Source organism: Apteryx rowi, unplaced genomic scaffold (assembly GCF_003343035.1).
Source record: "Apteryx rowi isolate R43461 unplaced genomic scaffold, aptRow1 scaffold_180, whole genome shotgun sequence".
Taxonomy (NCBI): Eukaryota; Metazoa; Chordata; class Aves; order Apterygiformes; family Apterygidae; genus Apteryx; species Apteryx rowi.
Window position 1 is genome coordinate 737,943 of NW_020448086.1, and position 25,368 is coordinate 763,310.

Genomic DNA, 25,368 nt, shown 5'->3' on the forward strand with positions numbered 1-25,368 from the left:
AATTAAGTTGATTTTAGTCATTTAAATGTGATTCTCCTCTGGTCAAGAAGTATTTTTAAAGGGAGATGTTGGAAATGAACTCTCACACAAGTGCTTCCCTAATGCTTCCTATTAAACAGTTACAGAAATTTATCAGCTACTTTTTCAATGAGGTGTGGAGTAGCAATGCAAAAAAACGTTCATGCACATGATCCATCAAATGCAATTGTTCGCAATTCAACTTCTGGTATTTATTTATGAAAGGCTTCAAATTACCAATCAATTAGYGAAATATTACCAAAGGATAAACTTCATTATCGTTCTAACTTACAATAAATACAATGTTAAAAGAGCCAAGAAATAAAATTAACGTATTATTTTAAAATAGTCAGTCATAGTATCTACAGAAGCATAGTAATGAAATTATTTAGGATTACCAGAATTAACATCTGAGTGATTTAGAAGTAAAACCAACTTGCTCTTGATAGTCATTCATATTCATATATGAAAAATTAGCGTTCAGATAGCCCATTTTTAAATATGTGATTTAAGTGTCTTTTTAACTGAATAAAAAACTGACATGGGAGGTGTTTTTTTTAGTATATACACATTTGAGGGTAAAACACTCGAGATCTTTAATTTGGCTTGTCAGGTCATTTAAAGTTATTTAATCATTTTGCTTTTTGTGCAAACTTTCATTTTTTGAAACTTCAGAGGAATACAGTTTAAAGTGAGGTATCAAAAATCACCTTGGTAATAATATATGCAATCCAACCAGTTAAACTAAGTAAGAACATACAGCTTTTTACTGTTAATTACCAAATGTTCCCATTTGTCAATCTGAAATAATGGTTGTGGTTTGATAGAGCTTCAGTTGTAATTGTAACTATAACTGTTTAATAAAACACTGACTTTGTAATGCCTGTGTCGCAAAGGTACATATAAACTTCAAAAATAGAATGGGAAACATTAAAGCTTCTTTCCAACTCTGGGTAACCTGTGTAACAGAGGAGCAGCTCACATTTCACAAGCAATAACCTGTGCATTTGCTGAAAAAAAGAACAACATAGGGAAATGCCTCAGGCAGAAGTTGAAACTGATTGGGCAAAGTAGCAGCACAAGAGCCCTTGCAATTAAACAAAAGCAAATTCATTCTGTTGACAGATGTTGATTACATCAAAGCCATGAAAAAAACTTTTTTCTTTTTTCTTTCTTTTTTTTTTTTTTTGCAACTAATACCTCTGCATTTTCTGTACGTTAAGGATATAACATATCTTAATCAACATAACCCAACATGTAATAATTTCTAAATTTGGTAAAAGTATATCGTAACGAGGTCTTAACGACAGGCTTCTCTAAACAAGAGTGTATTCACATGGTCATGTCTGCATACCCGTGCTGGTCACACCATCATCAGCCCCTTACTTCCAGGGGTTAACTGCTCTGGCAGCCAAATAAAATACAGAGAGAGCTGTGTAATTATGGAGACAGTCAAAGGGCAGACTCTATTTTGAAATCTATTTGCACAGACAAGGTCTTCCAATTTCGCTTACAGGAAACAAGCTGGTAAAGGGGCTCTCCTCCTCTCCAGATGCTTTCCACACTTTTTTCCCACATCAGGAAACCGGGGACATGGACACCATGCAGCACTGTTTCCTGCATTACAGGACTATGTCATTACAAGGAGAAGAGCAAACCCATGCTCGTGAGAAATATTTCCTCCTAATTGCCCATATTAGGGAAAAGCAAAACCCACAAGGACTACTGAAAATGTGACTAGCAGCAATTTGTAAACAGGACGCAGCCACAGCTGTCATGATGGTACTGGGAAGGAGAAAACAGAAATGAAAGGGTAAAAACATTCTGTTCTTAATAGCATGATAGGGGAAATGAAATATTCATCGGTATAGATGTGACTTCAGTTACAACAGCAACACATTGGTGAAAATCTCTGCAACAATGTGCTTAGATTGTACCCTGATAAACCCTAATAAAGACCAGGATATTACAAACATTATATTCAAACTGACATTTTATTTAATTATTGAAATTAAATAGAGAATAATGACAAAAGCCATTTATTTATTTAATAAAGGTATTAATAGGAATCCCTGTTCTCATTACTCTCATGAAGAGAACCAACAAAGTTAAGTCTGATAATCACGAAAGCCAACGGCCAAATGCCACCGACTCTAGCAGAGCCAAATCAGCCCCTCTGCTGACACCACTGGGATTCTTCAGTGACATGAAGTAAGTCGAATTTGGCCCTCAGGACCAGTTACGCTCCCTGCTAATTAAAATTTTGCACTTACTTCATGGAGAGCAAAAGTGAGCAATTTGTTTGCTGTAAGCTAATGCAAGCAAGTATTTTAATGGAGTGCAAATTTGTAAACTATTTGGAAACAATTCGTGACTGGCTGTGCTTGTTATTACTTACTTTAGACCTGAACACTAAAATGATGAATCACTGCTTTCTGAAATAACGCAGGTCTTCTAATTCATTATTCAATCAAACTCATGGCCAAGAAAATATCTGTTCTGCAAGTTGGTAAAGGGGGAAACCACAGAGAATCAGAAGCTCTCCTATGTACAGGAAGGATGACAGCCTAAGGGTACTTCAGCCCAATAATAACAACATTCAAGTAATAGTGCCCAGGTCATGACAAGCCGTGACCCTCCCCATAGCTCCTGCAGGAAGTTGGCTTGGTGCCACCTTTTATCGGAAGCATTTGACAGTGCAACTTTAACAAACAAAGAGAAAAGGAAAAATTAATTTTATAACCTTAAAAAAACCTTCAACTTATTCCCTAAGCAGTTGTGTGCATATACACATACAGAAAATCCCGCCAAGCAAGTATAAGAAATAAATGTATAGACCGAGTATCATTAAGCAGCACTTTGCCATTATATTGCAGGATTTAAACAATACAGAATACAATCTAACTTTATCTAAATGACGTTAATGTATATACCAAAGGAAATTAATTGTCTATTACATAAAATGCAACTAGGTTGTACATACTTAACTTTGAAAACAGGGCATTTATCCTCTCTGCAACATACTCATAAGGCACTTCAACAAAATACTTGSTCTTTGCTTTTTGAGATGACTGGAAGATTTAAGGTTATGCATTCTGATTATGTTCCAAGAAAATAATGTAGTCTTCAACCCTAGCGTTATTTCTACTAAATTTCCTCTCTCCAATGGAGTAATACAAATACAAAATAAAAGGAAAGTGTTGCCTAAGGCAGTATCACAGCAAAATGAAACAAGTCAGATTCAAAACCTGGACAGAGCAATATTAAGAGTTTCACACACAGTTACTACCAGGCGAATTTAGGCTCCAAATCACAGCATCTGGCAAATTTCAACTTCTATGATTGGCAAAAAAACCCATTCCTCTTATGTTACTACATTCATATATTGAGTAAATTAATTCATCTTAAGTAGAATAAATTAGGAGAAACACGTATTTGTTCAGGTTTGCACATTTAAATACACCTTTCAAACATGTTGCATCTTTCTTAAGTTTTTTAGAAACATCAGAGTAATTACTTTAGCTTGAAAGATTAGTCATTATATTCACTATTTTGATGTTGTAGGGAAGTGACTATTGTTGGAACAAGTTACTCAAAAAAAAAAAACACGGTTGTTTCAGATTAAAATAATAAGCCATTCAAATAGTCCTTATTCACACACACACACACACACACACACACACACACACACACACTATGAAATCTTGTTGTTAATATGCACCCACCCACAGCTTTAACATTCACTGAATCCTACTGGGATAAAATCCTTTCAGGTGCCCTATGAAACAACTGTTTTTCAGCTGGCATGTTGACGTCCTGCATACATGCCTGCTACAGTATTAAATGTTACTGGCAGTGTGTTAAAAATAAATCTTACTTTAACATCTTAAATTTCCATCTTAAATGGAAAAAAATTGTGTCTGAATCACCACAAAAATGTTTTACACAGAAACCCTTTCAGAAAACTATGAGCAAGGTTGCTAAAATAAGAGTAATCTTTGCATAGAAAATTTAGGAACGCTTTAAACATCGTATTAGTATTTTCTCTGTAACCTGAGATACAGGAAGGGGATCGATAGCCTGCAGTCTTTTCCCCACACAAAATATATGATCCATTGCAATAATTCTTTTCCATACACCTGCAGCCAATTCTTTAAGGATACAAGAAGATTCCCGAATCATAAGCCAGGCTTATCTCAAAATGAAAAAAGTATACACTGTTAGCAATTTTGGGATGAATGTTTTAATGAAATACTTACATTGCTACTCATTTGGTAAAAAATGACAGCTAGCAGCAAAGTTTCTTGCCTTGTCTCAAATTTTATTAATTACTTGTAATATCCTGTTTTACAAAAGGTGGCTGTAAGCACATGAAAACCCAAGTTATATATTAGGATGGTGAGTCTTCTGCTGAGAAAAACATGTAGGTGTCCTTTGCTGGAGTGAAGAGTGTAAGGCTGGGGCATTCCTCCTAGAAACTGGACTTTCAAACACCCAGGCAGACAGATGTAAGAGTTTACAGATGTTTCTACTAAACTATGGTGGTGGTGGTTGTGGAAATAAGCTCTTACTTTTTTCGTGAAGATGCTCTGCACAGGGAAGCTGTTCCAATCAAGAGCTTGCTGCAGATAACTTATAGTACCCTTATTAAAGCATTTATTTTTATACCTGTCAGTCATTAGAATGTGCTATTAATACATAACGTGGATGCTTATTCATAAATATGTGACATTTGGGTCACTGAATGAATTATGATGACAAGATTACAGATCCAATTTGGAGGCATACGGTATAATGTTTGGGAGTTTTTTTAATTTTAATTTTAATTTTTTTTAAGTATCTTTCACTTATCTTCTTGCTTAACATTTACAAAGATCTCTTTCTTATCATAAAAGTCCCTGTTTATCAAGCAGTGATACAGGAAGAACTTGTTTGCATTTTCAGAAGTACCAACATACATCACTTATGACAAAAAAAACAAGCACTCCATAAGAAATGCTCAATCACTGTCACTCATACACACTAAAATATACATAAACCAAAGCATGTGGTGTGAACTATATTAGATTCAAACTGAACACAGAATTACAACTATAACAAACAAAAAAACAAATAATTACAAGTGACTCACAGGCCTATTTACACATCTCACAAAACTGCTGGAAAGGTCGGTAACCATAGAAACCTGACAGCCTAAATTCAGTATTTTAAAATTTGTATTTAGTTCAACGTGCTGAAAGTGATGTTTCTATTTGATGAAATTCATATCCTTAAAGGCTTCAGTTTTTACTTTGATACTCAAATAAATGCTTAAAATGATTTAATTTCTCAATTACTAATAATTTGCCTTTTAGATCTGATTTTATTCAAGTAAAGATTACAATTTACTCCTTGTAGTATAAAATGTCAATACATTTAAATCCTGCAAATTAATATTTCTAACATTTCTTTAATGACTGAAATTAAATAATGATACAAAACAAACACTCCTGAACTCAGTCCCTTATTATTGTTTTGCGTATAGACTTTTAGAAGCTGCACACTAGCAAAAAAAAAAGATCACTCAAATGAACTGTTATAGCTGAAACGCTAATAGCCTTTTCAACTTATAGTTCTTTTTCGCTGACGATTACGATTTGCACGGCTTAAAATTTAATGCCATGAGTAGTACTAACGTCCTGTGTTTTACCTCATAATCTAAATGAGTAAAATATTATTTTTGTAGTTCACTTATACTTAGGAAGTAACGCTCGCCGGGTATTTCATTATGCAGATGAGCAGTGGATGTCGGCTAACATGATTTAAATGGGTCAACAGTATTTTCCTATTCACATTAATCATCCAGACAGCCGCACGCACAGAGAGAGCAGCCCGGAAAACTACCCAAGGGAACCACTTCTGATCGCCGACTCTTCCCACCGGCCAGGGTGCCGGCGGCGGCAGCGGTGGCGGCAGGCGCGCGCGTGCCCGTGCCGCGGGGACGAGCACTGCCGCCGCGGGACGCGTGAGGGAGGCGCGAGGGACGCGGGGTCCCGCTGGCCTCGCAAGCCCCGCGGAGCCCGCGTCGACCACCCGGACGAGCCCCCGCCGGCGAGACTCGCTCTTGGCAGGGGGGCGCGCGAAGGGGCCCTGCTGCGCAAATACAGATGTAGAAAAACTCCCACGGAAGTCAAAGGACACAGGATCAGGCCTTTCGTTGCCAAGTGTTTGCAAAGCGCGCCAAAACTGCAGGCTCTGTTCTCAAATCATGCAGGCCCTTTTCTCGTATACGGCATATTGCAAAGAAAATGGTAATTTCTAAATGATGCAGCACTCCTATGCAAAGGGAAGCCGTGCTAATTAATGCTAACAGGAAGGAGCGTAAGTACAAAACAGGCAGAAAGTGAGAGAGGGATCAGGGATCAAACACCCAGTTTCCTTATTCAAGGAATGTAGAATTTACAACAAGATTAAAAAAAAGAAGATTCCCTCAAACACAAAAGCACTCGTGTGGCAGAAAACCTCTGCGAAGGCTCGGACGACACGGCAGCATGGCAGGGCTGGCAGAGTTTGTGGGACGCCCGGGCTGCCCACGCCAGCGGGAAGACGCTGCCGGAGGCGGAGGGCGCTTTGCCCCACCGGAGCTGCTGGCGCCCTGCTGCCGGCGGCAGGACCCACCGGGGACGACGGCAGTGCAACACACAGCCYGAACCACCCTCGCAGAGACACGCGAAAAGCGGCCCTACCTGGGGAGAGGCTTTGGGTTGCGTTTGGTGTTTCTTTGGGAATTCTTTCAGCAGATAAAGCCAAACTTTAGGAAGGAAAAGCGATTCTGCTGGGCTGAAGCTTGCGTGCACAGTGTCTCAGCAGCACCCAGGGGGCTGCCGACCTGGCTCATGGTGGCACCTTTCTTCTCCCCAAAATCTGACCTTTTATAAATCTTCACGAACATCAGGCACAAAAAGGGGCTTTATTGTGTGGTAGGGAAAAGGGTAATATATATATATATATTTTTTTTTCCTCCATGCAGTGGTTTTGAAGCACATTTTCTGGCTCCAGATACTATTGCTTCCTCCCGTCCTGCTGCTGGAGATGCAAGTGCCTTCACTAGCAACTGCTTTCCGCAGCTCATCCTTCTTTAGGCACAGCGGTATCAACACAGCCACACACGCTCATGTGGTCCAGCCAGTGTACCGCGACGGTATTCTACAGCTGAAAACAGCTGTCGATGTTTCAGTTTATTTTCTACTAACAAATCTCAAACCTTGAAACCAGAGGCTTTGACTACTACTGAAAGTAGCTGTTATTTGCTAAATGATACACACGTGTAACAGCACGCATAACTTCTCTTCTCCAGAAGCTATCTATATTGGCCACTCACTTGCTAACACAATCCCAGATTTCTGATTCTGAGACATGCAAACCAATATGGCTTGGGCCCCGGCCACTGGTTTTCTTGGACAGCCTTCACTGTGTTTTCTCTTCCCATTAATGGATGCAAATGAGTAGGAACCAAACTTTAACTTTTAAAATAAACTAACCTACATAAGGCAAAAGACAATGTTTCCAACTATTCAGATCTTTCACAAGGCTTCACTTCATTTGCAACACTCATGGCCCTGGACAAGTGCTTCACTAGTATCTTACACAGCTGCGTGCAGCAGCCACATTAACCCAATGCAGTCACTACTCTGCAAAGACAGCTAAGGCACCCAGGGCACTGACTTGGTGGCTGATTTCTAGTAAATCAAACAGTAATCATTACTATGATGACTTCAGGTTCAGTCTTGACCATAACACTCTCTACATGTAGGAACATTAAGGAGAGATCACCATATTTCACTGGTGTGCCAACCTGCGTGCATGTTGGTATCCGACACGCTCGTTTCCCTGGGTCCTGGCTTATGCGACGCACAGCAAGATGGGTTAAGACTCCTGACATACAACATTTGTGAATTCCCCAGGCACATATGTGGGATTAGCTACAGCACCATAGCTACCTATTGAACAAATTTCATATTCTGACACCAAAAACTAGCGGGGAGCCCTCAGTGAGAAGGACTTTAGGGCTTCTCCATTACACAAGACCACAATTGTCACCACAGTGACTGCTACAGAGGATTTCCTGGAGTAACTGCATGGGGGATCTGTCTTGCTGAAACCAAGATAATAAATCACAAGCAACAGCGTCTGGTTAGTCACTAGAAAGCAAATGATGCAGTCCAAYTGCACTTTAGTCAGTGCCTTTTACCTTCAAAATTTTGACCTCCCAGTCACTTCTCCTGATGAACACTTTATGGATATCAGTCAATCAGACAAAACTTCCCTATTGCATAAGATGCTTTAAGGATGGATACAGATCTTTATGGGCAAGGCCCATGACAGCTACATACAAACACATTTTTTAAAAAAAGAGTACTTAGGTTCTAAACTATGTTCATCAGTCTATTTCAAGTCATTTTGTGCATTTTATTGTACTATTCCATCATCTGATTTTCTAAAATAGACCAAGCAAGCAAAGAGCCTTCTCAAGAGATTAGGTCTCCAAGTCTTTTTTCTAAACTGAAAAGGATTTGTGCTGCTGCTTCTAACAGAGATAGCAAATCTATGAGAAGCAACAGATGTTTTGCTTTGCGCGAGATAAAAATAATCTAACTGGCCAGCTAACAAATATGGCAAGCATTCCTTCTGAGCAGGCTGTGCTACCTCATCTGCAAGGCTGGGCAGCAATCCCTGGGAAATTATCAGTGGGGGTATCCCAACTATGACTTTGCAAATTCAGCTCAGGACTTCCAGATTTTCCAGTAAGATTTGTCAAATATCCACCTTAACTCTTTTTTTTTTTCTTCTGGTACAGGTTTGTCATTTAAATATACAGATTTGCAACAACATTGCCCACTGGAGAGACAGATGGAAGTGGGTAGCAATCTGGGCCCACAGCTGGATTTCACAGTTGCTCTAACTGCCAGGATTCAGCTGTTTGCAGTTGAGGAAAAGTTTCTGCTAAAACACAGCTTGCTTATTTCTTTCTTTGTCTGGAGCAGAAAGAAGCTATGGTTATGCAGAAAGAGCTCTGGAGGCAGAGTTCACAGAACAGACAAAATCTGTAAGATATTAATTGCATAAAGTGAACAGTTTTGCAAAAACTTCCCATCCAAATTGATACATAAAAAGCATTTTTATTTCTAAGTAAAAATGCACTGGTGTACATAACCTTAACATGACTGGAAGAGAAGATTGTATAGCCATCGCTGTATCATGCAAGACATAAGCACATATGGCATTGTGTGATGCTCAGCAGAGGCACTGGGGAAATAAATAAAATACAAGCTACTGGTAAAGCCATTCATGTGGCAGGAGGTACATATTGGTGTTATTAAGAAAGGTCACTGATTCTCGTAGCCCCCTGGTAAATCCAATGATACTACTGGCACATCTTTATTAAAACTGCACTTTATTAAAACTGCAGCTCTGCATGTAGAAATTTTGGTGTCTCAATTTTAATGGTGATCTCAGCAGCAATAGCAGTATTTATCTAATTGAAAAATCTGTTCAAAGAAGTTGTTCATGAAACATCTATCCAGATATGATTTGTGATGCATTATAAATTATTCTGAGGAATATAAAATAAAACTGGGCAGAGAAAGTGTAAGGGCTTCATCTCTGGAGTGAGTGCTAGCGTTCTCGCAACTTTCCACAGAGGTCCAAACACAGGACTATGCATCTGCTGTGTTCAATCTGTCTTTTGTCCATCTCTTGGAAGACTTTGGTCTAAAACCTGGGTAAATTATCAAATATGCTAAGAATCCTATTGTATATTTTAATCATGGAATAAGTGAGGCCCATTTCTATCCATCTGCACGGCTTATTGCCAAGTGCTGTGATTGTGAATTCTAACTTTATGATCCAGACCATACCTGTATAAACACCAGGAGTCCTGCTTCACATTCCCTGGGCAAACAGCTACGGCAACATTGATGTGGAGTTGTTTGCTCCTGCTGCAGAGGCTCAGCTCCACAGAAGCGACGCATGCCTGTGTCTCAGCTATGCCTACTCWCAGTGCAGCGTATTTAGTAGTCCGTCATCATCTCAACCACCCTAGCAATCTTTTTTTCAGCTAGCTGAGCTTCCGGCTCCTGACCTCTGACGTCCAGCTTGCAATTGCCAACAAGGAGCTGGGTCTGACAGCTGGGCTGACAGCTGTTGCAGCAAGAGCCACCAGAGTTTGTCTACAGCTGCTTTAGTCTATACCCGAGTCACATAACCAAAAAAGAAAAATGATTTCAATTAGCCAATGAGATTAAGATGAAAAGCTATCGAAATTTATTTTAGCCTACTTACTTCAGATGATTACAGAGGGAATCAGTATTGCCAACTTAGATGCGTAGTTAGATAAGATGAATCCCACCTTTAGTGACTTTAATATTATCTTCAGGAAGGCTGAGAAATGCCTTTATATATTCCATTGAAGGACCAAGGCTGATTTTGTGACACAGCCCACACGAAAGAGATTTTTGGAAAAACATGACCCCAAATGAACAAAAGCAAGTGAAGACTGGGTTGTCTTTATCAAGCAGGTTTTAGAAGCAGCCACTGTATACTCATAGTCAGCACTGCTCCTGCAGCCTTCGGGTTGCTCTGTAATTAAAGTTTTGCCGGAAGATACATATTAGTTAAAGAGAGTCCCCTACAACCCAAAACTCCTAGGCAGTGTAACTGTACCCTTAAGGAAGCAGCTGGGACAGAGTTACACCAACAAAAGAACCTTTGGTGGAACAACTTCATCTTTTCGAGGAAGTGATTAAAGCTTTTTCAGAGAAGAACTCTTCTCAGGCCTAGAGCTTCTTCTGAACTAGCATGGGCTGCCTGGGCATTAACAAAGCTTTATAAACCTAGACAAGTCCCACTACCTTCTTTTTTTWAAAAAAAAAAAGAAACAAAAAAACCCAGAAYGCCTGTTTCCTTTAAGTCTCCATCATAAGCCACAAGAAGAACGTTAATAATCAGTGCAAAATAGCCAGAAACAGCTCTGACAGATGAGACCTGCCTAGTTACCTCACAGGTGTTAATTCAGAAAACACACAATGATGATGACAAATTTAAACGCTGTCACCACCCACCACTTCATCCACGATGCAGCAGTATGACTGCAGTATCAAACCTGCACAAATCAACGTGGGCAACACCTCCCCTCAGTGTCAAAACAGGAGGTCTTTGCAAGACGACCTTCCACTTTATCTAGTCCAGAAGGAACTCAGCTCAACAAGTCTAGACGAGTTTACGAGCATATTCAAGAGCTATGAAGCCAAGTAGCATACATGCAGATCTGGAGTGGCTGCATCATCTGTTATAAAAAGCGCCTCATTTTCATGACTCGTGGAAGGAGTTTAGGTGCTTACTGTTGCTTTTTTCCATCCTCAACTTCACCCATATCTAGCAAAAAATGTGGGACTGAACAGCTGGATTTAGGTGAGAAACAACATTTCTTTGCTGTTTTCTTTCAGTGTTATGCCATGTATGCAGACTTTCAAACTTCTAAAAAATAGATGATGTGGAACCTAATTTAAGTTTATGTACACCTAGATATGAAACAGATAATCTGAGAAGTGCAACGCACTCCTTTAGAGACATCTGACATGCCAAAAGCATTAATGTATAAGTTTAGATCATGTTTATTACTGCAATAGTCCTTCATGGTTCAAACTGAAGTTGGTCTAAAATCTAAACATCACTTTAAACAGGTGTTTTAAGTATAAATACAAGAAAGTAAACATCTTTAAAATATGAAAGTTGGAGACTTTACACAGCTGGTTCAAGGGGCTGGTTATTTCTCGTTTAAACTGGAAAGAGCACAGTATCACTTTCAAAAACACTCCTGAAAGTTTTTCCYGGGCAGTATGCTAAGACCAAGTCTGCCAGAAGACCTGCGACGAGCTCTGAAGAGTCCTTTATTACCCTTTTCTAAAATTTCCATGCAGCATAGCAGTTTATTGAACACTTGTTTCCAACGTTTTCCTCTGCTTTCAGAAACCAAAAAGCAATGGGRCAGACAACTACTGATCTGGAAAAAGACAAAGGCTCTAAATGGAGAACTCCTCAGGAAATTGGTTATTTGACAAAATAAATAAATGAGCTTTCCATACATTTTCTCTGTGTCATAACACACTTCCAGATTGTTTTCCATTCAAATAACACATTTTTAATATGAACTATCTTAAAGGAATTTGAAAATGAATTTCAAACTTATCCTGTCTAGAATTTTCTTGGAAGTAGTTACCATGTGGATAAAACTCTTTGCTAAGGAACAGCTAAGTTTGTGCATATTACCTTAAATGTTTTCTCTCATATCATTTTAGAACATATTGAGCTAAGGCAACAACTAAAACAAAATAAACCATTCTGACACTTCTCATCATAATAAACATAGCCACATACTGGATTTTCCTGCTTGAATTACATCCAAAAAACGGTAAGACTGCACTCTGCAGAATACTAATTTTCATGCTTTCTCTCTCACATTTTAGCCCTGCAAGTACTTAAAGACATGCATTATTCTGGTAACATGAGACATCTTGTAAAGTGAAGGGGACTGCGCTCATGCAATTATGCACGAGGGTGAGTCTTTTTAAGATAGGCCATTTGTTTCTTGCACATCTCCAACCTCATGTGGGAAGCCAAGATGAGGCCAAGAGGGATATTTTATTATCCAAGCTGGACAGACTATATCATGTCAATATATAACAAACAAGACAACTTTAAAACAATTTCAACTTGTGATCCGAGGAAATCTGGGAATTTGTAAGCCATCTCTAAAGAATTCGTGAAAGATTTCATTTTAAAAAGCAAGTTTATATGTTTCAGTTCCCCACACAGAAGGCCATAGCACCGCTGGACAACACTTAGAAATAACCAAGCCCAAAAAGCGTTAGGGTCCCTGCCCGGGAAGGTCCGGTCTCACACACAGGGGGAGACCCTGTGGGGTGACAAGTGCTGCTGAGCAGAGGCAACGCAAAGGACAGGAGCGTCAGCAACAACTGCCGAGACCCACGGACAGGTCAAGGCAGAAAGGTCACAGAAGTCAAGACAGAAGCTTAATAATGTATCGAAGAAGGTTTTGGCAAAACATAAAAACAGAGAGAAAACCTGAGTATCTGGCAAACAAAAACCAAGTCAATACAGAGAGGGTAAGAGGGAGAATTGAATGAGAAGACATCCATATTATATAGCAACCTACTTTTAAGGGTTTTGAAACTGTTCCATTTTTAAAACCTTTTAGAGTCTATGTTTTTGCTCTAGCTAGCACAGAAGACAAATGGTACAACTTGAACTGCTGAACACAAACTATGAGTGACTTTTCTTAAATGGAAACCAGAGCTTGATTTCATATGGTGCCTTTCATACTTAGTGTGTTACAAATTGCTTTAAATACTGGCAGGCAAACAGCCATTATGCACTCAAGAGCTCATACATAATAATACTTAGCATTTTTATAGTGCTTTTCATCTTCAAAGTGCTTTACAAACAACTCATTAATCTCAACCAATGCACCTGCGAGGTAGATAAATATCTGTATTGTAGGTGGAGAAAAAGACAGAAAGTTCAATGGCTTATCCAAGGCCATGCACCACCAGCCTCAAAAGCCCTGCCTCCCGGCTCCTCAGTCCTATGTCTAAGCATCCAAACACAGTCCTGTGCATTCAAATCAGACCGTCCGTCCACCCATGCAGTGCTGGCAGAACTTGTCTTCTCGAGCAAAGACCGCCAGCAGATTAGCAAGGTAGGTACCATTTCTGGTGCATGCAAGTTCCCTGAGATCTTTAGCCTCCACCAGGACCATCAGCATAAAGACCTGAGGAGGACAAAGTCCACGAGACGCCAAAACGAGACTCAAGACGGAGATYTGCAAACACATTTGCCACCAAGCAGTGAGCGGATAAAGCTCACGCTGCTTTGCCCTGCTCGTCTCCCCTCTTTCCCAAACGGCACTCTTTCCAGGGCACCAGAACTGCACAAGTGGGACAACTGAATCCTAAACTCTGCGTCCTCTGAGGACTTCCACAATATAAGAAAACAACTGCAGTTTAATTTTTCAAGCATCCTCTAATCAAAAATTTTGAATGAACTTTGTCCAGTAAAAACAGTAACTCTCCCCCTTATGGATGACTGGAAAAATGTTGTTAATGGGATTATATCACATGATTGTACTGTTACTTCTTTCAGGTATAAAAAGATCTGATATGATTATTTTTTCTTTTCTTTTCTTTTTTTAACCTCAAAATACCAGGAACATCAAACCTGGAGCAGACAAGAAGACTGGAAGAGTTGACCGGTAATACAATACAAGCACTGTTGTACAGCAGACTTCCTATTCTCTTACCCAAAGGAACAGAACCACTAAATTTTTAGCAAAGACTTCTTTATTCCAGATGTTTGTTAATCATTTGATTTAAATAAGTAAATCTGAGAATCCTTTATCTGCCCAGTTTTCACATTCGTCATGCCACAGCTTCACAAGTTCTCAAGTCACTCTAGTTCATCCCAGGGTAAACAGCTCACTTTAAGAAAAATAAATAAATCAGACAAACTGTTACTGTAACAGAAAAGCAAAAATTGTTGGAGGCCATTTTTACAACACAGATTTCTCAAGACAGCAGAAAAAAACCTCTCTCTAAAAGCAATGGCGTAACATGTTAATGAGATAAATATAAGCAGGAAAAGCTAAACGAACAATGGCAAAAACCTACATAGCTAGAAGAGTAATGAATATGTTCTGACTGCACGTCCAGTCAACATGGCTTTTAATTACTCTTCCCCTATTTTTTCAATTTACAAAAGAAAAAATTAGCAAGGACACAATTCAAAACAACATGAAGAAATAGGTCTTGATCATTAAGCAGAAATTACATGTTCCCCTCGTTTAAGAGAATTTTAAGATGGTTATTTGATTGTTTTAAAGTGGGATAGACATGAGCTTGTGTCTGACTGCCAACCCTMTGTTTTTCCTTTAAAAATATGATAGATTTACAGCTCCCAATGAAAATAAGGGCATGCAAAAGTAAACTAAAAATAATTCATACAAGAAATGCAATTAAATTTAATCAGATTGAACACCAGCACTCACTCTGCAATCATAAAAAAAATTCTAAAAGCATTTTCCAAATAAAAAAAACTATCATGATAATATTCTGCAGCTAAAATAATACACCATGTTTACATAGTATAGCTCTTCTAACAGAATGAAACAGATTAAAGAAATAAACATGTAAGAACAAAATTAAAATTAAAATATGCAATTGTATCTATTAAACTCTGGAAGGATAAAAATTATAATGTAGTAAAAAAACCAGCATGATAACACTAGTGCTACAACATTTTTTGTTATTTTGTTTAATAACGTGTCACTTTATTTGTAAGCAGTAATCAAGAGATGTCAAAGTAACTTCTTTTGCAGCCTGTATCCTTAATGGCTTCTGTTTTCATTCTATTTTAAAAGAATCTTTTCTTTTAATTATCAACAAACTAAACCCAGATTTTACTGGTAGTGAGGTACGTTACCCATGAGTATAAGGTGATACTATGTAGGAGCAACAAAGAAAATAATAAAAGCAGGAGCCAATGCCTGCATACAGTTTTCTTTGAACTCCCTCGGGAATCCCTCGGGTCCTGCAGGTCGTGGATTCCTGAGCAGGGGATCATGTTCATCAGTTACAACAGCTCCGCTGGGCCTAAATCCAGGTAGACTGCTTGTCTAAACTTGATGAAATATAGGCGCCACCAGGTAACAGGGAGACTGCAGAAATGTGTAACTAAAAACTAAAAAATGAAATTAAAACATGGCTTTAGCCAAACAGCCTCTTTCTACAGGATGCAGTAGCTGTAAACCAGACACTGTACAAAGTACAGACAGCGCCTTGTATACCTTCTCTTGCTTTCTCATATATGTAATATAAAAGTTAGATCAAGCAAACAAGCTGATTTTAACAAACACTGCTGATTTAAAATGGAAATGCTTAGGAAAGAAACCACTGTTACAAATGTACACAGCTTGGACAGGCACCATGTCAAAACCAACCCACCAGCCCCAAGGAATTGCGCTGTAGTGTACTACTCCCCCCCGCCCCTGCTTCACCGCGCCACAATATTTTCAAAATAAATTTTAATGCTAATAAAAATCGCCAGACYGACAGCACGGCAGTGTGATGTTCAGAAGCTCTGCAGTGCTTGCTGTGCCCAGTACTGGCACATCGCCACATCCAAACTGTCGTAGGSAAGAAGAGGTAGCAAGTCTCTTCGCCAGATCTGAATTTCCAAGTGCTATGGGAACGTGCTTGTTTGGGACTGGGAGAGAGGGAAGAAGAACAGAAAAAGGGAAGTAAAACTATACACTCCTAAATGCCAGTTTAGAGCACCATTGTAGCTATGGGTCCTACAGATGTTTTTAGCACAGAAAAGGCCTTTTACCCACCACATATGAGAACAATCCCTACTTTGAAACTATAGTTTGCAGTGCAACGGCAGAATTGTCACTTCACATTGCTCACATAAAATTCCTAAACTTTCATTTAAATTTGCTCATGGTTCACGATTGTCAAAGCAGAACATCAAGTCTAGCACTTCTGAATATCYTGGAAAGGAAAAACAGCTCAGAGTTCTTGACCTCGATCCCCTCTACAGCTTTAGCACCAACAGATTGGAAACCAGAAGAAAGCCACCTTTGATTTGACTCCAGCAGAAACCCAATTCTCTTCAGAGTAAGAAATGAAAATGCCATGAGGCTATATTACAGCAATTCCACCACTGAAACAGAAATCTTTTTTTCTTGGTAACTTCAATCTTAAATTCTAACTTTGGCCATATGTACAAAACYATGTGAGAAATAACTGGAAATGCGTCAGAATCACATGGAATGTGAATGGAATAATTCAGGTTTCCCCCATAGAACTAAATAATATACATAATATAGAATTTCAGAACTTTATAGATAAGTGTCATGTTATTTTTATGTATGCCTTAAATCCAGCTTCTAGACTATTTAGGGAAATTCAGTGCAAAAGCTTGAGTAAAAAGAGTATGTTATCTAAAACTAGAAAGCTATTTCATTTATGTCCACATTTTTAAAATAGTATGTGGTTCTGGTAGTTCAGAAAGAGAAGGCATTAATGCAGGCTTCAGGCCCCATTTAGTTCTGCCAATGTCACACTTCCATAAGACCCTCCACAGATTATTCCCTCAGTTTCTCCATCTATGAACTAGAGAGAACACTTTCATCCCCTTCTGTCTGCCTTGGCTTTCCAGGCTGCAAGCCCTCTGAGACAGGAACTGTTTTATTATATGCTCGTATGGCATCCAAACCTGGGATTTTGGTTAGAGAAGCTATGTGCTCTAAAATACAACACAATTCACAAGCTCTCTCACATTGAGATACAGGATTTCTTTACTGATGATTCAATCCTTCATCCTTTCTCTTCAAATGCTATATCTTACAGTAAACAAGCTTAGAGATCACCAGGGACCTCTGAAATACTATACTGGTATTTTAAGTACCAATACCAATGTTTTAAGTAAAAGAACATGCAAGAACCAAGAAGTCAGAGACTTCACTTGCAGTTTGATCCTTCAGATAGGTTTGGCAGGGTAATCTTCTGATGAAGATTTTAAGAGTCTGTATCTTTTTTCTTTAATTTCATCCCCAGAGACTGTGAAGYGGTATCCTTTATTTCATTTATTTGCTAAATGACCATAGAGAAGTCATTCAATTTTTTGCAGAACGACACTTAAGACTTGTGTGTTGATTAACATTACATTTGTTTTGAGTATAGATTTCAGCCTGAAGAGACCTAGTCCTTTAATAAGAGACAAAGCAAAAAGTTCAGAACAAGCTTGCCTTTTGTGCTGCCCAAAGGCTGCACTGACCTGCACACCTGAAATACAAATCACAGACGTGACTTTCTATTTGAGATTTTGCATCTTATTACATGATATTATTTTGAGCTTCTGCTTATACACCTGAAGCCACATAAGGGAATGCCCCAGCAGGAAGACCACCTCCGCAGGCGGAGAATGCTTGTCACCCCRTGGGCACCCCCACGTCCAAGTCTGAAGACCAGGAGAGCACCGTGAAACCCCACCTTTGCCGCCCCTGCGCTCCGGTGCCAGTGCCCGTGGCCGGGGAGGCCGGGTGCAGCGCCCCGGTGAGCTGCTCCCCACCTCAGCAGCCCCGCGCTGGCCTCCGCACGCCCCGCCAGGCTGATCCAGCTCACCCGGCGGCCGCAGCCGGGCCTTCGCTGGGGACTTCCCTCCTCGCGGGGGCAAGCTGCGCCGACGCCGGCCGAGCGAGGGAAACCGCACCCCGCAAACGCACCCGCCGCCAGCAGCCGGGGTCTCGGCAGAACAAAAGCTCTGTGTGCTGCCAGCAGTACATTACCTCGCCGCTGAGGAAAGAGAACAATTAAACACTTTATTGAAAAGGGAATATTTTTTCTCCCATGCCTCAGACCATGAAAATAAGTCTCCCCCCGCCAGTCGCTCATTGCTGCACTGTTGAAATGGGAATTATTCCTTGTCTGCCTGACTATTTTCAAGACAGGGAAGAAACTACCTTAGGATCATTTGAAAATGTTAAAAGTGTCCTACGATCAAATGGTTTGAACTTCAACAGTGCATGATTTGCAGCTGATAATGCTAATGCTAAATTCTGGAGACATAAGTCTGTCTACAAATTAATGGAAAATATGAATTAATATTTGCTTCCAGCTAATTGCCCAGCTCATACACTGCACAGTGCAGCAAAGCATCATTTGATCTTGAAAACTCTGTAACAAAAGTTTTCAATCACTTTTTCTCATCTGCCAAAAAAACCTTCATAATTACAGGGCATATTTCATTATCAGATTGGAATACCAGAAACTTTTGAGACAAGTCCCTCAAAGACTGTTATTTGTACATGCTACATTTAAAAAAAAATATTGTATTAGCTATTTTAAAAGTATTAAAATAGATCATAGATGATGACTACATTTTTTCAATTTTTTGAGTTGTGAATTTTTTTTTAAACAGTGATGAAGATATGGATGAAGAGATACTTTTCTCATTTGGACATTAATAGTGCTAAAAACCTTTTTATGATTCAGTCTTAACATTAGAAAAATCTTGTACGTGCTGAAATTTATGGTAMATAAAGTACATTTACTGAAAGGCAAGCTATAACAATTTCTTTTTTTATATGAATGTAACTCCTAATTCAAAACACATAAGCAGTAAGCAGAAAAATGGAAAGTGACGGGTTCAGTAGTATATGGCAGCTCAACTCTCTGGCATTCACATTCTGATTTCAGCGCAAAAATTACCTTATTCTGAGTCTCTCTTCCACTTTCTCTGAAAAATATTGAAAAGTTTGCTTTTCCTGAGATCATTAGCATTTTCAAGGGTCTGAGCTTGACAAAACACATGACATGGACTGTGTGTATCAGAAATATTGCTTAGTAAAAGATTCAGTAAAATTTATATGGATAACTCAAGAGCCAGGAGTCTTGTATTAGATAGCCATTAATGCTCCATCTTTTAATCCAAATTCCTTATTTCTTAAGTTTGGTGGAATGTTTTATGTAAATTCCAAATAAAATTCAGCAGTGAAAAGAAGAGATTCCCATTGGACAGATTGCACAAACTGGCTAAATACTGATAATGTTAAGGATCAGCTTTAAATTAAGGCTAATTTCAAATGGTTATATAGAGTTTACATTGCTTTAAAACATAAAAGTCTACCGCAATGTATTCAAATTAATAAGCATCATTTAAAAACTGTATTAAAACTTCAAAAGAAATGGTCATGTCAGAGAAAAACACCTGATAAGCTAAAGGAAATTACAGGTCCCTAAAATACAGTTCAGTACCTTATTTTTCACACCGGTATCCCCTACTTCCATCAAGATCAGTAGGCCCCCTAAGTTCTGGTTTTTGTTCATAAAGCAAAGCTGCCAATACATTTGTAACCAATTCTGGAAATAGAAGAAGGAGAGCAAGCAAGCATGCACAACACCACGAGGACAGATGAAATAAAATGTAGTTTGGAACATGCAATTTCCTTCTCTGCTAGGAAAAAACAGTCTCCCCAACAAACACATCTTGGGATGAATAAAAGAAAGAAAGGAAAGGAAGCTAAGCACACAAGGAAAGAACATCTCATCTCAGTTAACATATTGGTTCTTCTCAATATTCAGAAAGATTTCAGATGCCCTGTAGCATTTTGCATAGGTGAGAAGGTGATATGTAACCAATACTCAGTTTCTGTGCATGGAAGAAGTGGGTAGTGGTGGCAACAGGATATGAGAAACTGCTGCAAAAAGGGTTCCCGGAGGGGAACCCTTTTTTGCAGGTGGTGGAAACTCCAAAGGATTAATAACTGAGTAATTAAAACTGAGATTTTGACTGTGTTTTTGGAAATCAAAAAGCCATGGAAATGGAGATGTGAAGAGATTTACAGCAGGTACTTATTTATTTAACCACCTCTGAGCTGGTGACTCCATAGTATATTTCCGTATGCTAACAAATAAAGTTCAAAATAAAACAGTTGACTACTAGTTTTATCATCTTAAATGGCAAAGCTATGCCTGATCACAAAGAAAAATACTATGTAAAATTATATATATACACTCTATCTGAAGGATGTAAAACAAATTGCTTCACAGTGCTTCTTCAGTTCTTTGAGTCTACATCGTCTTCTATCACTCCACCCTCTGTCAGGTCCAAACTAACATTTCTAACTTCTTCAATGCTTCAAAATAGTCTGATGTTCTCTTATAATTAGCCTGCTGGAGAAGTGCTTATCATTCCTTTGAAATACTCTAATTTGCCTACACTAAGGAAAAGGATAGACAATGAAGGATAGACAATATTCAGCCATATATTACTGACAAGACCTCTGAATCGAACTTGTGATCTATATGGCCCCAACAAGAATGCCCTGTAATACCAAAAAAAAAAAAAAGAGAGAGAGATTTATATTGAGACTCAGCACCACTCGACAAACCTGGGAGTGCAAGGCTTTGAAGCCATAACGCAACAAAATCAAACTCTGGCTATGTTCTTTTCGTCTTTGGGAGGGAAGGAGGTAAGGGAAGAACAGTTAACAGCATATATTGCTTATATATTGTTTATATTTATTCTCTTCATGTTATTAAGAGAGGGGAAAAGAGTAGAATTCTCAGAGAAATCTTGAAAACAAACATTTCTGAAAGGGTCCACCTCTGCAGAACAAAAATATCTCACAGTATCACACATAGCCTGGTGCTGGAGGTTACAAAAAGCCCAGCGAAGATGGCCACAGCTTCTACCCGAGAGCAGAGTTCCATCGCACCTGCCCAGGACGCCTGCACACGACCTTCCAGTCCAGGAAAGGCCCTAGCAAGGCAGTGCCCAAGCAGATGTACAGCCTGTGCCCACAGGCTACGTATTTAAGAGATGTGTCATACACCTTCAGTCTACAGTAACTTAACTTGAAAAGTCTAGCCAATAATTGTGAGAGAAGTGAGACAAGATATCAGGTATACCCGTTTTTATCACAGTCAAGCGACTCATTTTACAAGGGATATCTTCTCATCAATTATTATTCTGTGGCTCAAAGTCTTGAAACTTCAAAGCAGGAAGTTAGGGGCTTCTACTCTAACAGAATTTACATGTCTAAAAGGAGTAAATCCATCTGCAAAAGAGGATTATTATGCCTTAAACTATCCAAGCTGTACTTGGAGACATGCAGTTTTTTGATGCCTTCTATTTTATTTTGTTATTACTAATGAAATATCACAGATGCAATTATTTTAATACCTGAAAACTGTCACAGTATGTAATTAGATCATTTAGAAGGCAATGAAACACTGTATAAGCCATATTAATTATAAATACAAACCGTGAAAGGTCAGCATGCCATTTGATGTGTCTGTGTTGTGGCTGTTTCTTAGTTTTCCTTCACAAAATGGTAAATGCAATCAGGTCTCCTATGCATCACCTGCAAAACTCTACCTAAATACTGTTCAAGCAAGGGTGGCAGCTCTACGCAGGTCAACCCACTGCAAGGCCACTCTGAAACACCGTTTCTGAGTGTACAAACTTCACAAGACCTGTGCAACCACTCACACTCTTACAAAGTTGTTTACCTTCTCCTTGGTTTGACAGTGTTTTAAAATGCAATTCTGCAACTAGCAAGGCAGAGACTATTCAAACCAATTCCCCGACATGCCTACTAAAAATGCACAAACTGCCTTTTTATCTTTTGGTAAGCACAATCATTCAACTTCTTTCCTTTTTCAGCCATAATACAGATTTTTTTTTTAGGATAGCCCAAGACCTTCTGATATGTGGAGGAAGTATTTAACCAGTATACAAACTTCCACCATTTCAGCTTTTCAAATACATTTATCTAGAAACAGTTCTTTAATAACTGAACATTTTGTTTTCATCATTTATGAAAAATTACATCACAAATATGAAAAGATATCACAAAAGTGGCTATCAAAAAGTATTTTTCATTCAATTTAGGTAGAACAGATTCCCTTAGGTGAACAGAAATCTAATTTCAATACTTCTGTCTTTTAGTATTTGCAAATTAAATTATACTGAACTGTCGAATTCAGGGAAAACTGGATTTAATCAGCCTTGCCTGAACAATGACAATTGTGCTTTTTCAAGTTCTGGAAAAGCACGTCCACTGGGGGTACTGGATAAGGTCTGATGTCTGAAGGGAAGGTGTGAAGGCTTAACAATTTTAAACAGCTTGGGTCATTTAACTGGATAATAGACTTAAGGTTGCTAGGTGGGGAGGGAGCTGGAGATGGTGGTGTGGGCACGGACACATGACCAAAACAATATCCAGAACGAAATGGTTGCAGAAGCGAAACTGCTGAAGCATATAATCAAGAATAGTATGAAGCTGCACAGTAACTTTCAATTCATTTGAGATTCAAAACAGAAAATGATTGTCTGTATTTTACTACATACTAAAAATGTGATTCAGTTTCAACTGGCACGTGTGAAAGAGGGAAGGTTTTGACAGCTGTCAGAAATAAAACAAATAGGAGACTCTGAATCTGAATGCTGAATATTGTAGCTCTTCTCAGAGTTCAGCAAAAGTTCAGATTCCAAAAGTCCAGTCAAACTGGAATTCTTTATGGATATGAGCATTCATTTGCTGAAAAAAAATGATGTGGCTSTTCTGCCCTGCAAAATTCAGGGTTAACTACACAGAAGAGGCCTTTATAATTTCAAACTTGTTTCAAGACTGTTGGATAGAATAAAACATAAAAGTACAGCAGAAGATAGGACTGCTAACACAACAAAAGGGACTGAGCTTCTGTTATGTCAGCTGCATTATGCTTTAGCTAAAAGCATAAAGCATTCAGTTTAATGTTTTATTTACAGTTATTCTGGGTTCAGTCTATGCTCTATTATTGCAGTAAGTATTTAACAGGCTTTCAAAAAAAACCAAACCAAACCAAAATCCAACAACACAGCTTACAAGTCTTTCATCAAGATCATTGCAAAGTATTTCTTTCTGTTCACACATTTAAGATTCAAGCTCCTTTACCTTTGATGAGCCAATGACAGCTTTACAACAGAAGTTAAAAAGAAACGCTCAAAGAATGGTACGCCCCAAAGAGCTTCCAATCTAATTTAACACAAGACAATACAATATTGAGAAGGAATGAAATGTAAATAACATTACACCAATAAGATTATGCTTTTTTTCAGCAAAGTAGATCATTCTTTACAATCACTCCTATGCCAGTAATAAGTCAATAAACCACAGAGGGCTGATTYACTTGCGAAAGGTTACATGGTAGAAAGAGTGCTCTTAGAAGGCCCTTAAAGTACGAGAGAAGCAGGGTCCTGAAAAGCCATGATGTACGCAGAAGTGGCAACATGTAGGAAGTTATGGAGCCGCACGCTTCAGTGCAAAATAAAGGTCAACATATAAATAGGTTGGTAGGAGAAACCTATATAATTATGTCAATTACCTTTTTTGTCAAACATATAACAGCTAAAATTATTACAGCAGAACTAGAGCAAAATACTTTCATGGCTTATCCATACCATATATACTTCAGAACTTTACATCAGTATTAAGACCACATTATCTTATCCTGCTCAGACTTGACTTAGATGGGTAATAGAGCCAGCTCTGCCTAAATTTCTAGCACAGTGAAAGTGAACAAGTATTAATACAAACACAGGCTTGAAAGTTATCATGGGGCAGAACTGGATCCTAACGTAAGATTTTCTTCCTGTGTACAGTGTCTCTCTGGAAACAGCAAGTTGGCTTTGCCTCTATTTGTACTATTTCACAGCCCGTTATTCCGAGGGGGTGGCAGAATAAAAACAGACCCTTTTGTTTTACACTTTCCTGCAGCACATACTTGGAAGTTTTACTTTGTGTGCAGACCCCCTYCTGAGGCCTTACCTATTCTGGAGAGCCAAGCGAAGTTCCTTGCAACTCCGCAAGCTCGCCCGCGCTGGAGGAGCRCAGGGACAGGCGCAGCGGCAGGGGCAGGGGCAGGCACAGGGGCAGGGCTTTTTTCACCCGTGCCCCCTCAGACTTGTTCTCCGCACGTTTGCAGGCGCAGAAACTCGCTCTCACTAGTTCTCCTGGTAGCTGTTTTCTAAGACTTTTTGCTACCGCTAGAGAGTTACAGCTGCTCCACTAGCGGAGCGAGCCGGTGGTGGATTCTGGGGAGGTTTTCTGCTCCTAAATTGAAAATCAAGCCCAAGCGCAACAGCGTTGCGGCGCTCCCAGTGCCAGCGCGGGCCTTCCGCGAGGGCGAGGGGGCAGGAGAAGGCCCGCGGCCCYGCGCAGGCCGGCGGAGGGGGTGCGCACTCACCGCCGCGCCGCAGCACGCTGACAGCTCTAGGCGCCGCCATCTTGGCCATGTGGGGCGGGATCACGTGGCCGCGGGCGCGGGGGAGGGGAGCGCGCGGGGATGGCGGTTGGTGGGAGGGGGGGCGCCGTGCGCGCGGCGGCGGCGCGGGCCGTTGGGCGGGCGGCGGCGCGGCCGGAGCCGTTGCGCGCGCGCCGCCTMAGGCAGAGGCGGGGGCCGGCAGGTAAGTCCCGTCCCGTGGGGTGCGGCAGGTGCCAAACGGGCCACTCGTGGCCGCCTGGACCGCGCCCGAGCCCGCGTCTCGGCGGCAGGTGCCCCGCAGGGGATGGCGGCGGAGGCCGGCCCGTGTCACCTGCGCAGCCCGGCTGCGCCTCGGCTGTGGCGGCAGCGCCCCCTTCCCGCCCCGCTGCGCCGGGAGGCAGCGGCCTGGGACGCGCCGGGCTCTGCCCCAGCCCCTGGGGAGCGGCTCCGCAGACCGCAGCCKTCACCTGTGCGGCCGCCGGTA

General features: G+C 40.0%; 1 protein-coding gene across 1 annotated transcript in view; it reads right to left on the reverse strand.

Moving 5' to 3' along the window:
* METAP1D (methionyl aminopeptidase type 1D, mitochondrial) overlaps nucleotides 1-23,622 on the reverse strand; it is a 49,073-nt gene extending 25,451 nt beyond the window's left edge. Inside the window, exon 1 of the mRNA XM_026061448.1 lies at nucleotides 23,576-23,622. The gene's annotated coding sequence lies outside the window, so the exon portion shown is untranslated. The remainder of the gene's footprint in view (nucleotides 1-23,575) is intronic.
* Nucleotides 23,623-25,368: the final 1,746 nt, after the last annotated feature.